The sequence below is a fragment of the Salvelinus sp. IW2-2015 genome, linkage group LG4p (assembly GCF_002910315.2).
Source record: "Salvelinus sp. IW2-2015 linkage group LG4p, ASM291031v2, whole genome shotgun sequence".
NCBI classification, from domain to species: Eukaryota; Metazoa; Chordata; class Actinopteri; order Salmoniformes; family Salmonidae; genus Salvelinus; species Salvelinus sp. IW2-2015.
The window spans coordinates 15175373-15190770 of record NC_036841.1 but is presented as its reverse complement, the minus strand read 5'-3'; the positions used below and the strand labels follow the sequence as shown (position 1 = coordinate 15190770).

Genomic DNA, 15398 nt, shown 5'->3' with positions numbered 1-15398 from the left:
ATGGTAGCGCTCACTTTGTCTTTCCGGACAAACTTTTTTCCAGATGCCCCAAACAATTGGAAAGGGGATTCATCAGAGAAAATGACTTTACCCCAGTCCTCAGCAGTCCAATTTCTGTACCTTTTGCGAATATCAGTCTGTCCCTGATGTTTTCCCTGGAGAGAAGTGGCTTCTTTGCTGCCCTTCTTGACACCAGGCCATCCTCCAAAAGTCTTTGCCTCACTGTGCGTGCAGATGCACTCACACTGCCTGCTGCCATTCCTGAGCAAGCTCTGTACTGGTGGTGCCCCGATCCCACAGCTGAATCCACCTCAGGAGACGGTCCTGGCACTTGCTGGACTTTCTTGGGCGCCTGAAGCCTTCTTCACAACAATTGAACTGCTGTCCTTGAAGTTCTTGATGATCCGACAAATGGTTGATTTAGGTGCAATCTTCTGGCAGCAATATCCTTGCCTGTGAAGCCCTTTTTTGGCAAAGCAATGATGACGGCACTTGTTCCTGTCAGGTAACCATGACTGACAGAGGAAGACAATGATTCCAAGCACCACCTCTCCTTTTGAAGCTTCAGTCTGTTATTCGAACTCCAATCAGCATGACAGAGTGATCTCCACCTTGTCCTCGTCAACACTCACACCTGTGTTTTTATTTTTATTTTTTTTCACCTTTATTTAACCAGGTAGGCTAGTTGAGAACAATTTCTCATTTCAACTGCGACTGCCAAGATAAAGCATAGCAGTGTGAACAGACAACACAGAGTTACACATGGAGTAAACAATAAACAAGTCAATAACATGGTAGAAAAAAAAGAGAATCTATATACAATGTGTGCAAAAGGCATGAGGTAGGCAATAAATCGAATAATTACAATTTAGCAGATTAACACTGGAGTGATAAATCATCAGATGATCATGTGCAAGAAGAGATACTGGTGTGCAAAAGAGCAGAAAAGTAAATAAATAAAAGCAGTATGGGGGGTGAGGTAGGTAAATTGGGTGGGTAGTTTACAGATGGACTATGTACAGCTGCAGCGATCGGTTAGCTGCTCGGATAGCGATTTTTAAAGTTGTTGAGGGAGATAAAAGTCTCCAACTTCAGAGATTTTTGCAATTCGTTCCAGTCGCAGGCAGCGAGAACTGGAAGGAAAGGCGTCAAATGAGGTTTTGGCTTTAGGGATGATCAGTGAGATACACCTGCTGGAGCGCGTTTTGCGGTGGGTGTAGCCATCGTGACCAGTGAACTGAGATAAGGGCACTTTACCTGCATAGCCTTGTAGATGACCTGGGGCCAGTGGTGACGCGAACATGTAGCGAGGCAGCCGACTAGGGCATACAGGTCGCAGTGGTGGGTCGTATAAGGTGCTTTAGTACAAAACAAATGGCACTGTGTAAGCATCCAGTTTGCTGAGTAGAGTATGGAAGCTATTTTGTAGATGACATCGCCGAAGTCGAGGATCGGTAGGATAGTCAGTTTTACTAGGGTAAGTTTGGCGGCGTGAGTGAAGGAGGCTTTGTTGCGGAATAGAAAGCCGATTCTTGCTTTGATTTTGGATTGGAGATGTTTGATATGAGTCTGGAAGGAGAGTTTGCAGTCTAGCCAGACACCTAGGTACTTATAGATGTCCACATATTCTGGTCGGAACCGTCCAGGGTGGTGATCTAGTCGGGCGTGCGGGTGCAGGCAGCGAACGGTTGAAAAGCAATTTGGTTTTACTACGTTTAAAGAGCAGTTGGAGGCCACGGAAGGAGTGTTGTATGGCATTGAAGCTCGTTTGGAGGTTAGATAGTACAGTGTCCAAGGAAGGGCCGGAAGTATATAGAATGGTGTCGTCTGCGTAGAGGTGGACGAGAGAATCACTGACATGATGTCAGCTGGTCCTTTTGTGGCAGGGCTGAAATGCAGTGGAAATCTTTTGGGGGGATTCAGTTCATTTGCATGTCAAAGAGGGACTTTGCAATTAATTGCAATTCATCTGATCACTCTTCATAACATGGCAAATTGCCATCATACAAACTGAGGCAGCAGACTTTGTGAAAATTCATATTTTTGTCATTTTCAAAACTTTTGGCCACAACTGTATGGGGTAATGTAAGTAGGCCAGTGACATTTTTTATTTATTTAATCCATTTTAAATTTAGGCTGTAACACAACAAAATGTGGAAAAAGTCAAGGGGTGTGAGTACTTTCTGAAGGCACTGCATCTCAGTTGAAGATGAGTAACCTGGATGTTTGGATCAAGGACATACAGGTAATTCCTGGAATCATTACTGCAGAGAAAATAAACTTGAGTGATTTTTGTCACTATCTTTTTTCTGTCATTCTAGGTCTTGAGGATGCAATGGAATTTCCACGGTAAGAGGAGTGATCATAGTTTTTTTGTTTTGATGGCTACAAATTGGACTAGAGACAACGTGCGTAATACAAAATAGAACATTAGCGAATTTGTCATTATTAAACATTTTGGGCATCCTTAATGCCACTTCATGTTTCAACTTTGACTTTTTCATTTTCCTCACTCGAAGATTCAACTTCAATCCGAAAGAGGGGATCGACAATCCAGCTTTAGTCATCTCGGAGGACCCTGGTAAGGTTTGAGAACGAACAGATCCAAAATGATCTATCATTTTCCAATGCATGGAAGATGGTCTGATTAACATTACTTCATCAATCATATAATCAAGATAAGCCTGACTTCTTTAGGTGTCCACGCACAACGCCCATCCTATGTCAATGGCAGTGTTTTGTCTTGCCCTCCAGAGCCAGACCCGAGCCCTACAGAGCCAGAGTTTTGGCTTCTATCTGCGTATGGAGAGGAGCTGCCGGGGCTATGTTGTCCGCCAGCTGGATCCGTGGAGTCCTGCAGAGCTCAGTGGGCTCAAGGACGGGGACCGTGTGCTGGAGGTCAATGAGGACTTTGTCGACGACATGGAGTTCCCCAGGGGGAGAACCAGACGTCCCGTTATGAAAGTGGAATCATTGTGCACACGTTTCTTAAAAGCTTTGGCACACAGATTTGAGTTCTGTAAGTAATGTGGGTCTAATACATCACGTGGGGCAGAACCAGACTTTAAGAGACCTGAGCGAACCTCTTCTCTAACAAGGTCTCCAACAGTGTCCTCTGCTTCGCTTTCATTTGAAAATGAGCCACATTTTTCAAAATGTACAATATGTGGCTTCAATGTGAAAGACTAGCGTCCTGTCCAGGTGGTGTACATGCTCATCAAGCTGCCCTGCGCTACGTAAACAGGCTCCTGCCCTATGGGCTGTTCTGGCTCGGACAAGGTGTTCTACCTGGAATCAAAAAGGATTCTTCAAAGCGTTGTCGGTAGTGTATATTGTGTTATAATTTCATATTTTTCTTATTTGATAATTTTTTCATACTTTTTAACTCTGCTTTGTTGAGAAAGAGCTCATGAGTAAGCATTTCACGAGAAAGTCTACACCTTTTGTATTCGGCGCATGTGACAACGACCCATAGGGCTCTGGTCAAAAGTATTGCACTACGTAGGGAAAAGGGTGCCATTTGGGGCATAGCCATGGTGAGTCTGCTTCCATCTGAAACATATCAGAGGATTTAATCCCTTCTCTACACATCTCCCACGTCTTATTTTCGAGGACTATTACCGATAGAGCTATGCTGAGGACCTGCTTCTTGCAAAATAGGATTTGCAGAGTAGATTGCACACCGTTTAAATTATTGATATCACATGTGTGTGAGAAAGGGATAATGAAGTTTAGGTTTATTCTAAGGTGAAATCAAGATAAACTAAATAAGATGGGAAAAACAATAGTGTGGCTCAGTTGAGAATCTATGATAATTATTGCATGTGATGATTCAAGGAGGTGTACAAAGTTTAAAGATCTATCATTAAGTACTTGACATACAGCCATACAATTGCATAAAACTAGCTCAATGTACAGTACACTACATGACCAAAAGTATGTGGACACCACTTCAAATGAGTGGATTTGGCTATTTCAGCCACATCCGGTGCTGACAGGTGTACACAATCGAGCACACCGCCATGCAATCTCCATAGACAAACATTGGATGTAGAATGGCCCATACTGAAGAGTTCAGTGACTTTCAATGTGGCACTGTCATAGGATGCCACCTTTCCAAGAAGTCAGTTCGTAACATTTCTGCCCAGCAATGTTACATCTAGTGAAAAGCCTTCCCAGAAGAGTGGAGGCTTTTATAGCAGCAAAGGGGGGACCAACTCCATATTAATGCCCATGATTTTGGAATGAGATGTTTGACGAGTAGGTGTTCATATACTTTTGGTCATGTTGCGTATATAAGAAAATTAACACGATTAAGAGAAACATATTCATGAAAACATTTCACTTTGAACAACTACACCATCTAGTGACCGTTTAAAATCCTGAATAATAGAAATGGGTGGAAATGGGTGGAAGCGTTCAGTGTTACATTGAATATACTGTACATATTGCACTGTATACAACTTCTGCTATTATAGTGGCCCTTAGTCTGTGGAAAAGTTGCATAAAACTGCTATTCAACGCATAGAGCTGGCCATGCGCCTTCAGTGAGTTGCCGATGAACATAACTGAAGGTAAGTTGTAATGTAGTAAAGACAAAGTAATGACACATGGAAACAGAAATAATGTCAACGCCAGTATTTATTTGACGCTACTTTGAAATACCTATTTTCCAGGGGGAAGAAGAAGAAAAAAACAACACAGAAACTAATTTAAGCCAATGTTGGAGAAACTGAAAAAGGAACTTCCCTGATCGTGTTTAGAAACAATCGGGCAAGCTCCTGGAAATACATATCATTAACAATAACTCAACTAGTTACACTGAAATGTATTTTAAAAAACGATTTAAAGCCAAACCTACAATAATCAGACTTATGAACTAGTACTTATTAAATCAGGGCTGGTCCAACCTGCTCTTAAGGACCCACAGGTCTTTGTTCGAGCCCAGTTCTAGCATGCACGTTTCTACTAATAAGATAATTAGTAGAATCAGGTGTGGTAGAATGCAGCTTGAACAAGAACTCACACTTTTTTTGTGTGTATTTTTTACCCCTTTTTTTCTCCCCAATTGGTAGTTACAGTCTCGTCTCATCGCTGCAACTCCCGTACGGACTCGGGAGAGGCGAAGGTCAAGAGCCGTGGTCCTCCGAAACACAACCCAACGAAGCAGCACTGCTTCTTGACACAATGCCCACTTAACCCGGAAGCCAGCCAGCCGCACCAATGTGTCGGAGGAAACGCCGTACACCTGGCAACCGTGTCAGCGTGCACTGCGCCCGGCCCGCCACAGGAGTCGCTAGTGCGCGATGGGACAAGGACATCCCTGCCGGCCAAACCCTCCCTTAACCCGGACGACGCTGGGCCAATTGTGTGCCGCCCCATGGGTCTCCCGGTCGCGGCTGGCTGCGACAGGGCCTGGACTCTAACCCAGAATCTCTAGTTGCACAGCTAGCACTGCCTTAGACCACTGCGCCACTCGGGAGGTGACAAGAACTCACCCCTGATACAAAATACTAACAAATCCCAAACTGCTGGGAAACACCCATAAGAAGATGAGTCTTTAAGTACAAAACAATTATTGGATTTATGCTGATGGTCCACTCTAAAAGGGCCGCCAAATGAGCAGCAACGCTCCTCTGAGTGTAAATTCTGTGGATTTGGAAACTAGAAGTGCTCCTGAGTAGAATGTGCCACTCTTTTACTGTGACACAACGTGCAGGTAATTTTGTATCTTGCTAGAACGAATCAGTTGACGGGCCTTTGATTTCCACCATAGGCAGGCTGGTTTTTCACGGGACCTCCTATGTGTGCCCACGCATGCGCGTTCAAGTTCTAAAATGTATGTTATTGTCACTCCTGCTCCCTCCGGCTCTCGACGTTGGCGGTCTACTAACTAGCGGTCCTGGCAAACCACATTGCGCGCACCTCGCAACCATCATTGCGCACACCCGCCCCTCATCGTTAAGCACACCTGGACTTCATCACCACACTGATTACTCTCCCTTCATATAGCCCTCTGTAGCCTCAGTCATCAGGAAGTATTGGTTTCGATTACATTCAGTAAGCGTCTCCTGTTTTGTATTTTCGTCTTTATTATTATTAAACCTTCTGCAACTGCTTCCTGAATCTGTGTATACATTAGAGAATACTGCCTCAGAAATGATGGAAGCAGCAGACGATTACACCATCTTCCAGATGGTCGAGGAACAAGGTCATCTACTCCACCAACACTACGACCAGCTGGCTCTACTGGGTACGACCATGAAGGAGGTCCTCTAACGTTCTTCACACCACCAGCGAGGTTGTCCATACCTCTGACGGAGGGTCTCCTACCACGGGTCGTCACAGTGAGCCAGTCCCCCAGCCATCCGCCCAGGTCAGCGATGCACGACTGTCCCTTCTGGAGAGTATGATGGCACTCCATCGGAAAGCCGTGGCTTCCTCCTCCAGTGGATGGAATGAGCTGGCGTTCCGCGTAAGTATTCCATTATCATCGTTTTCCGCCAAACTCTTTTTGGTTCCCATTTCGCTGGCTCTCCCTCAAGTGTTTTCTCTACAGTTGTAGTGGACTCCGGTGCCGCAGGGAACTTTTTCGACCAGGCCCTCGCCTCCTCCCTGAACTTAACTGCATACCCGCTCTCCTCTCCTTTTCCTGTCCAAGCCCTGGATATGCGACCATTGGGATCCGGCACAATTACGCACATCACAGCACCACTTACCCTCACTGTGGGACCCAAGCACCAGCCTTCCCTTCGTTATCACCGCACCCGTACACAGTCCTCCTTGGACTCGTGCCTCCAACTTCATAACCCCACCATCTCCTGGTCAAAGATGAGAATCACGCCTGGTGACCAGGATGCAGGAGAACCTGCCTTTCCACACCCTGTGGTTCCATGTCGGTAGAGGGTCATGTGAGTGTCCTCCCTTATCGTTGGTCCCATGTTTTGGGACGAAGATGTGGACATCTGCCAGGCTCTTGAGGGAACCCGCACCTGCCCTCCAGAGCGCATCTATGTCCTTACGGGGGTGAGAGATCGGCTGTTGACCTGGGCACACACATCCCTCGCCGCTAGACATCCAGGTATCACCCGCACCGTCCAATCCCTCTGCTAAATACTGGTGGCCCACCTTGGCGCAGGACGTCGCCCATTATGTCAACTCATGTTTGGTATGTACTCAATCCAAATCTCCCCGGCACGCCCCAGCAGGGAAACTACTTCCTGTGCCTCAGCAGCCTTGGTCACATCTGTTCATTTACCACTATTCTGGTTGTTGACCGACTCTCTAAAGCCTGCTGTTTTATCCCTCTCTCTGGTCGACCTACCGCTCTCCAGGTCATTGAGGCACTATTCCAAAAGGGCTTCCGTCCCTATGGCCTTCCGGAGGACATTGTTTCTGACCGCGGTACCCAATTCACGTCGCGGGTCTGGAAAGCCTTTATGGAGAAGCTGGGGGGCCACGGTCAGCCTCACATCTGGGTACCGGCCTCAGTCTAACAGACAGGTGGAGAGGACCAACCAGGAGCTGGGGAGGTTCCTAAGGAGTCCGCCCTCTGAAGGATCAGCGGACCGCCACCGCAGTGAGGCTCCCGTGTTCCATTCTGGTGATCACGTCTGGCTCTCCACCAGGGTTGGTTTCTCAATCATTGTCATGTGTTTAATCATAAAAAAATCTGAAAATAATACAAAGTTAAAATTCAACCAAGGCTAGAGCACCAGCCTCTGCCATATTAACACATTGCCATGCTATGTTGTCTTAGGTCTCTTTTTATGTTGTGTTATCTCTTGTCCTTTTATTTTTAATCCCTGTCCCCGCAGGAGGCCTTTTGGTAGGCCGTCATTGTAAATAAGAATTTGTTCTTAACTGACTAGTTAAATAAAAATGTATACACTGTGGCCTAGTGGAGCTAAAGGAGTGAGTGCATAGAACTCCCAGAGATCCTGCCTATAGGCCAATGCATCAGTAGGCCTATAACTTCCATGTCAACTAAGTAAAATGCATAGGGCTAAAGCTGACAAATAAACAGTCAAATATCCCGATGCAAATTCAGGTTCTTTCAATCCCATTCATCTCTCTACTCTGCCTGTCTGTCTCCCTTTCTATCCGTCTTGACTTGAGCTATTGCTATTGCTATAATGAAACATTGTATCAAATCGTCCACTGGATCCAGTCTGAAGCTGTCCCTAGCGAACTTGCAACTATTGATAATTCGTTTTACTTGAGACAGGAGAACAAGAGGAGACATAGGACGAGGTGGATAATTTTATAATAAGGCAGGTTTATTCAAGTGTAAAAATATTATGCAAAGCGTGCAGCACGGCTCTTTCTATCTGATCCGTATGGGGTCGTCAGGAAAAAGGGACTAGTTCCAACACTAGTACAGTAATATATAGACAACAAGCAAAGTAGGTAGATCTGCGAGTCTGGCCTTCCGATTGGTCGAACTGGGTCTTGGGTAGTCCTGATCAGGCCTGGTGTCCACGTTCCATTGGTTCCTGAGGTAGTTCTTTGTCCTGAGCTCCATCCCTGAGTTGTGTGTGTCTGTGTGATTGTCATGGGGGAGGGGAGTTGTGGGTGTCGTGCATGTGTCCAATGAGTCCAGCATATGTCCAATATGAAAGGGAGTGTGTATATTGTGTCAACCATAGCTAATGTTGAGAAGTTGTTAAAACAAGTCACCAATATCTAATACAATTCCTTACAAATCTCCTTTTCACTTCACAAGAGACGTGGGACATACGTAATATAAAAAGACAAAGACTAATGGATAGTAAATTGGTCAGAAGAGCAATATTTTTGATTCCTCTCATCCCACGAGTTCAACCAAGCAGACTGTGACATACTAAAAGTATAGTAAAAACACAAAACTACAAGGATAAAATTTTGTTCACGAAGACTAAATTTTTGGATTTTCCCCTCTTCCGTCTTCACAATTAGAGCGTGTCAATTATAGAAGATATAAAAAAGACAAAACTATAAAGTTGATAAATTTGTTGTCAGAAGACAAATTTTGCTTCCTCCTCTCTCAACGTCTCCACAAGAGCGTGACATAAAAGTATCTTAGTCCTCAATAGATAAACAGGTCCAGCTTCCCATGATCAAGCAATGGGAACATTTGGGCCGTTTCCTGAATAGTTCTATGGCGGCAGTGATAACACGGCTAGCAACAGCGTCCGCGGCACATGGAATGCAACAGCACCCACAAAGTACAAGAATACCTGCAAACTAGCGGAAATATGATACTGAGGATACGAGGAAACAGCGGTTCTTATATTTACCAAAAGCATCCTCCATGAGTCCCACATAGAAGTGTCCCACGTCCAGAATGCTGTTTTCATCTTATCCATTTAAGTGGTAGCGAAAGTCCTCCAATGCTACAGTCAGACTCCCATCGTAGCTGTGTTTATTGGGGAATTGAAAGGTACAACACTGTGACACGCAAAACATTGCACAGACCCCCCCCGTTTCAGCAATAATAATTAACCGCGGATTCTGATTTTGAAATGCCATCAGGGATGTGGCTGCCAATTGTCCAATGGACCGCCTCAAAGCCTTGTTGGGGTCCAATTGCCCAGTTTTCTGGACATTAAAATGAATGTAGTTAATTCTGGTCCACATTTTTATTAACTGTACGCACAGCCAACAAAATGATGATTCACAAATCCTCCGCGGCTACTTGGGTCACCTATTTATTATTCAGCTGGTACCGCCATCCTGGGGTCACAGCACATTTAGTCATCAAGTAGTGGGTTCCCCAGCAGAAGGTGGCCCACCGTGTGAGCCGCCTGTCCTGATAGGCCAAGATTTTTTCAGCGACCATGGGCTTGGTATTACGGTGTGAGATAGATCTTGGTCGCCTATGTGGTCAAACAGAGATGGTGGCAACAGAGAGAGGTACATGGAGTGCATCTTAGGTTTAGCCGAAGTGCTAAATCTTGTGTGGGGGACATGGTCTGTTCCAATAGACTCTATTTCACTCCCAACTCACGCACGTACACATTTGCACTGTCTAGACACTGGTTGTTAAAATTTTTGGCCGTAAGCATTTGAGTGTACCAGCAAGCGCAACTATCAGGCGTGAGCTTACCCAATCAACCTGGTCCGCTGCCATCCGTCAGTGGTTATTAGCATGTAAAGTTCAGCTCTTGCGGACAGCTGGAGGAGCAAATATCGGTTGCGTTGTCTGACGTGTGCTACTGCGTGTGAGTACGAGTATAAACAGGTCCACTGGATACATTTTCTACAGGTGGGTGTCTTTGTCCATAAGTGGTGCAAATAGTTTCCAGTACTCCGTAATAGCGGCTGGATTTATACTGTCGAGAGCAGGCCTTACTCCAGCTCCCTCACATTGCAGAACTTACAGTCAGACAGTTTATGTCCAGGCGTCATGTTAGCTTGCTTGTTCCGTCCATAGTACACCCAATATGTCTTCATATGAATATATCGAAGCTGCTATGGATTCACGGTCGTGGTCAGTAAAATGCGTCCATCATCAAGGTGGGGGGTTGGGGGGGAATTGTGTGTAGGAGGTGTAGTGACCAGATTTCATCGTGTACCACATACTTTTCGCCCTTCCTTAGATGATGTTAAAATATGTGTATTAACTATGCGACTTTAGTAAATAGAAAGTAGGTAACTGAGACTATCGTGGGTGATTATTACTAATTTTTTACCTGGCCTAGCAATGAAGTTACAATGCCTTCGTAGATTCTACAATGGGGTACGCGTCCTAGTATTCACAAATCCCTGATCAACACCACTCCCATACCTGAGTCGCGGCATAAGAGTTTGTAAAGCGTACTACACCATTATCCCACTCTTAGTACCTATCAAGTGCACAAATCTTTCCGCCGACTTATCAGAGATTGTCTGTGACCTGCATCGAATAACGTCGGACTAGTTCCAGCGACCAGGTTTTCGAGTGACCAGTCTGTTCCTCCTTGCACCCACCTCTGAACAACTTCCAGCGCTATGTCGTTCATCTATCCGCCTTCAGGCTTAACAATTGGCGTGTACTACAGCAGATGCATGTCCTCTTCCATGTGCCATTCTAGCTTCTTTTTCCATGAACCCTCAACTACAGTGTAATGTGTTGCGTGGTTACTATTTAGTCGGGTCACACTATGAATGCGTCGGTGTTCTCTAAAGCCTCCTCGTCTGGTAGTCAGTGGGTTGGTCTTGTTGGTTGTAGTGCTACGTGTTTTTCGTGCTATTGCGGCAGGGACTTTAGTTGAGGAGTTAAGGGTAACTGTTGCTGAAGCGTGACATTATGTTAGTCGTTGTTAGATGGTGCGTGGTGGATTCGTGTTGAGCTGTTTCTATAGATCTTGATAGCCATGTGTTGAGTAGCTGGTTGGCTTGAGGGATCATCTCTTCTATGTTATGGCAGTGGGATTTATCGAAAGAATTTAGTGGACAAAACATTTGGGAGCCTTGACGTGTTTGATAATTTCGCTCAGTTTCTCTCACCAGGGATTGATAGATATCCCTGTCACCTAGAATGCTTCAACGGTTCGCGGAAACTGAGGCTGCGTGGCGTCCATTTCTTGCAGCACTTATACGTTCAGTGTTTGGATTGTGAGTCGATAGGAGCTATTGTGCGCAAAATTCGGTCTCCTGTATTCTTCAGTCAGATATTTTTTCTGTTGGTGAGGATTGAGTCTTGTGCCTGGGTTACCATATGTTTGTAAGAGTGAGGCGTAATTGGATGTGCCTCGCGATATTTACGGCTATTTTGACCTGGACCTGAGTGTGTAAGTAGCGGTAATTCTGCCATTCACTCGGAGAGCGTGGCTCGCCAGTCACGATGGTTTCCGAGACCACTGTTCTTTCTTTGACCCTCTCTCCGAACCTATTACTCAGTGCAAGCTCGGTGTTTATACCCCCGGTACTGTGGTGCAGGAGCGGGCGTCGGTCAGCTTCCCCTGCTTGTGACTGCTGTGGGAATCTGCGTTTGGTAGTGTCAGCTGCAGAACAGTTGCCTGTACAGTTCTCCCTCCTCCTATCACATTCCAGAGCATGGTAGCATATTGTGCTTGTAGACTACAGGCAGCGAGCGTTATGACCTTCCCGTCCCTCGGTGGGACCCGGCAGTGACTTACCCGTCATTATCTCAAGAAGAGGACAGAATGGCGTGCGCTGCACTGGCAAGGCTCCATGTGCCATCATGCCAGGGCAAGGGCTTCACACCACAGTCACTTTCGGAACCTGCACTTACTTAGTGTCTATTCTTAAGCCTGTAAGGTCTGCATTGTAAGCGTTCTCACCGAGGCCCTTGCGATGGGCCTGTACCCACTTGACCGAATCAAACTTGATTGCACAATTCAATATCTTTCCTCCACCTGCTTAGGTCGTTGGTAACCGTGAAGTGGGACCATGTGTCCAGAATCGATTTGCGGCCTGGGATGTACCCGCGTACGGATGTGGGTATGGTTCGGTATTGCAGACCACTTTAATGACCGATTTTTCATCCTCCCTTGCTGTAGGACTTCGCCCGTCCTGACCCATTGGTGGCAAACCTGTTCTTAACCATTATCCAAAAGGTACCTTTTTCCCATTCTGTATGCACATTTGTCTGTGCCCCATATCTGTTGTAATCTATCTGATGCCTGAAAAACAAGCGTTAGGGACTGGGTAATGAACCCGATGCGGCGTTTGACTATGTTTCTTTGATTATGGCTCCACAAATGCATCACCTCATCACGAAAATAATTCTGGTCTTCTTTATGTGGGTGCCACCGAGTAGGACCACCCTTCTGTAAAGGTTGTAGTTAACCTCGTTGTGTGGGCCCATTGTAGCTTCCCGTCATTACGTTTGACAGAGTGTTAGCAGGAGGCCACGTAGTCTAGCATCCCTCGTGATTCCACAGTTTCGTCAGGTTCCTTTGGTGGCCCTTTCATGTCCCATACTGAGTTGCATTCCTAGGGTCCTGCTAGTTGACTGGAGTTCTTCTTATGGTGCTTGTGAGCTCCAGTCCCGGACTATGGTTGATACTTGTGTACCTGATTTGTCTCGGGGTGTATCCGCCAGCTTTCTTGCGTCTTTATCACTGCATCATTTTCCTCGCGACTCTGTTTTCTCAGTAGTTGGTGTCCTTTACACTTCATTGGATGACACTCTCTCAGGTAAGTGAGAACCGAATTTATCAGTATTTCCATCTGCCTACTTGTGTTTTGATTGGAAGGTTTCGCTGTGGTGGTGAAATTGCGTCTAACCCATGTGTAGGTCACATCAGTACTGGATCTGCTCCTCATGAGCGTACGCTGGAGTCGTCGTAGGAAGATCGTTTACAGTGCCTCATTACCAATTTTCAAGCTTGTTAACCCTATTGATTTCTTGCCGTTAGGCCGATGCAGGTTGTGTGATGTAGGAAGATTCAAGGTCACGATAGTGACCTGTCTGGAAGCTGTCTGTGATCCACTGCGTATGCTGGAATGTTCCGCTCCCTCGCCTAGCGCACCTCTTATGGCACGAACGGCATTCCGTTGTCTCACGGAGAGCCATTGTCATGTGTTTGTGATGGTTCGCAGTTCGCTCTAGCGTTCTATGCTCCTCATTTTCATGTTTCTTTGTTCGCAGTGCATCTTTCTGTGCAGGCCAGTGCGGGGTAGAGCCTTGTCTTTCAGACTCTGAGTGCGCTCTTGCCATGTTGTGTCTGTCCGAGGTGTGACAAATATGTGATAGTTGATGTGTGTTGGTCATGTTATATCTCAGATTCTGTCTTTTTTCTTTGCGCGTCTGCATTTCGGATTCTCGTGGCTGGGGCCTACAATGCGCGTCATATCTGGCGGGCCAGAGCTGCATGCTGGGTGGTGTAGAAGGTCGGCTCCACAATGGTCAGTTGGTTGCACATCTACCGGCGCCAAGTGCGTTTTTCCGTGCATATGTCAATAGCTCCTTTTATGCTACTAGAGCCTACTTATGCCTGGATACCAACGTGTTTAGGGATTGAAGGAGGCCTACGTGCGTGATGTGGGGCTCTATATTTGGAGGATGTGATTACACTAGGACACTGTCAGTGCCTGTCAGGCTCTTTCCCTCCATCGTTTGGTATTTTCTGAAAAAGCGCATGGGGAAGTGATTGTGAATCTGCCTTCGTTGGGTTTTTCAGAAACAATCCAGATGAGATTTGTTGATCTTGGTAGTCATGGTCGTGTGAGTGCGTCAATTTGCCTGGGGCTGACTGAGAGATCCTGTTTTCAAAGAGTGCGAGGAAGGAGCTGCTTTCTGATGCTTCGTGGAGTGGTCCATGGCTCCAGTGACGAAGTGTTCTAGGCTCCTGGCCCCCCGCTCTTTGCGCGCCAGTTCTCGCTCGTCTCAGTTCTCACTCTCTGTGCGAAGGACCGCGTGCTGACTGGTCGTTCGGCTAGTATCTCCTCGGTCAATACGAAGTAGAGTGACATACCATGCTGGTCACCTGATCATCCGTGATGTGAAGGCGTGGATTGAATGACGTGGATTATCGAGTCTCTTTGGGGTTGGAGAGTCTGCCGCGTCTTCTCCCGAGATCTCTCTCTGCAGGAAAAAGAATCAGTTCTCGGCGACAGCGTGCTCTGGACCTGATCTCTCACTCTCTGACTTGTAATCCTCTTTGACAGCAGGTAAGAAAGCTCACAGTATCGGTGTTGTCATTTTCACGAGCAGAGCATCAGAAGTGGGAGCCTCCACACAGAATAGGTTTCGTCCCGATCGGTATTGACTTCAGGAATAGACAGCAGACCTTCTGGAAGTTTTCTGCAGGAGCTTCTACCCGGTGTTTCCTAACGGATCACTTCTTATCATTCGGAAACGAGTTCTGTGACTGTACGCACCTCACATTACACCCTGTGAGAGTCAAAAAGCAACAATAAGTGTGATCTTGTTTGCTAGGGTTGTACGACTGGACGTGTAAGCTCTAAAGAGCTGGCTAGAGAACGCTTCATCTCTGGGACGCAACGAAAAGCATCGTCAGTCAGCCACCTCCGACGAGGCTAGTACGATATTTGGCTGCTGTTTGTGGAGACAAATTAGACTTCAGAGTAAATGAGGGGCAGCGGCACTCATGCCGCATTCGGTTTCGGTTTGGGTACGCAGCTTATCCACGAGACTGCCCTCGTATATTCGTCGATGTGTAGCTGCTCGAATAATCTTGTAAACCATCACGGATCCGTTTTGATCGTTCCTTCCGCTTCTCTAGAGTGGTAGGAATGTCTGAGCGGTTGTGTCCATGATGAAATTGATATCCTGCGCGAGTAGATGTATTTGCTATCTGTCGGCCTCTCTGCTATAAACCCAGCAACCTGAATCAAGGTTTTATTCCTCATTAATGCTGTTCGGCCGGTGTTTTCGCAAACGATATGTGAATGCGTATGATAGGTATGGTTGCACCTGTAGTATACGCGCAGAGAATGGATGACTG

General features: G+C 46.3%; 1 long non-coding RNA gene across 1 annotated transcript; it reads left to right on the top strand.

Annotated features, from left to right (window-relative positions):
* The first annotated feature begins 2319 nt into the window (after positions 1-2319).
* Positions 2320-6439, top strand: LOC111957702 (uncharacterized). The gene is made up of 3 exons (XR_002876434.2): positions 2320-2349; positions 2520-2581; positions 2755-6439. It is a non-coding gene; the product is annotated as an uncharacterized lncRNA (long non-coding RNA).
* Positions 6440-15398: the final 8959 nt, after the last annotated feature.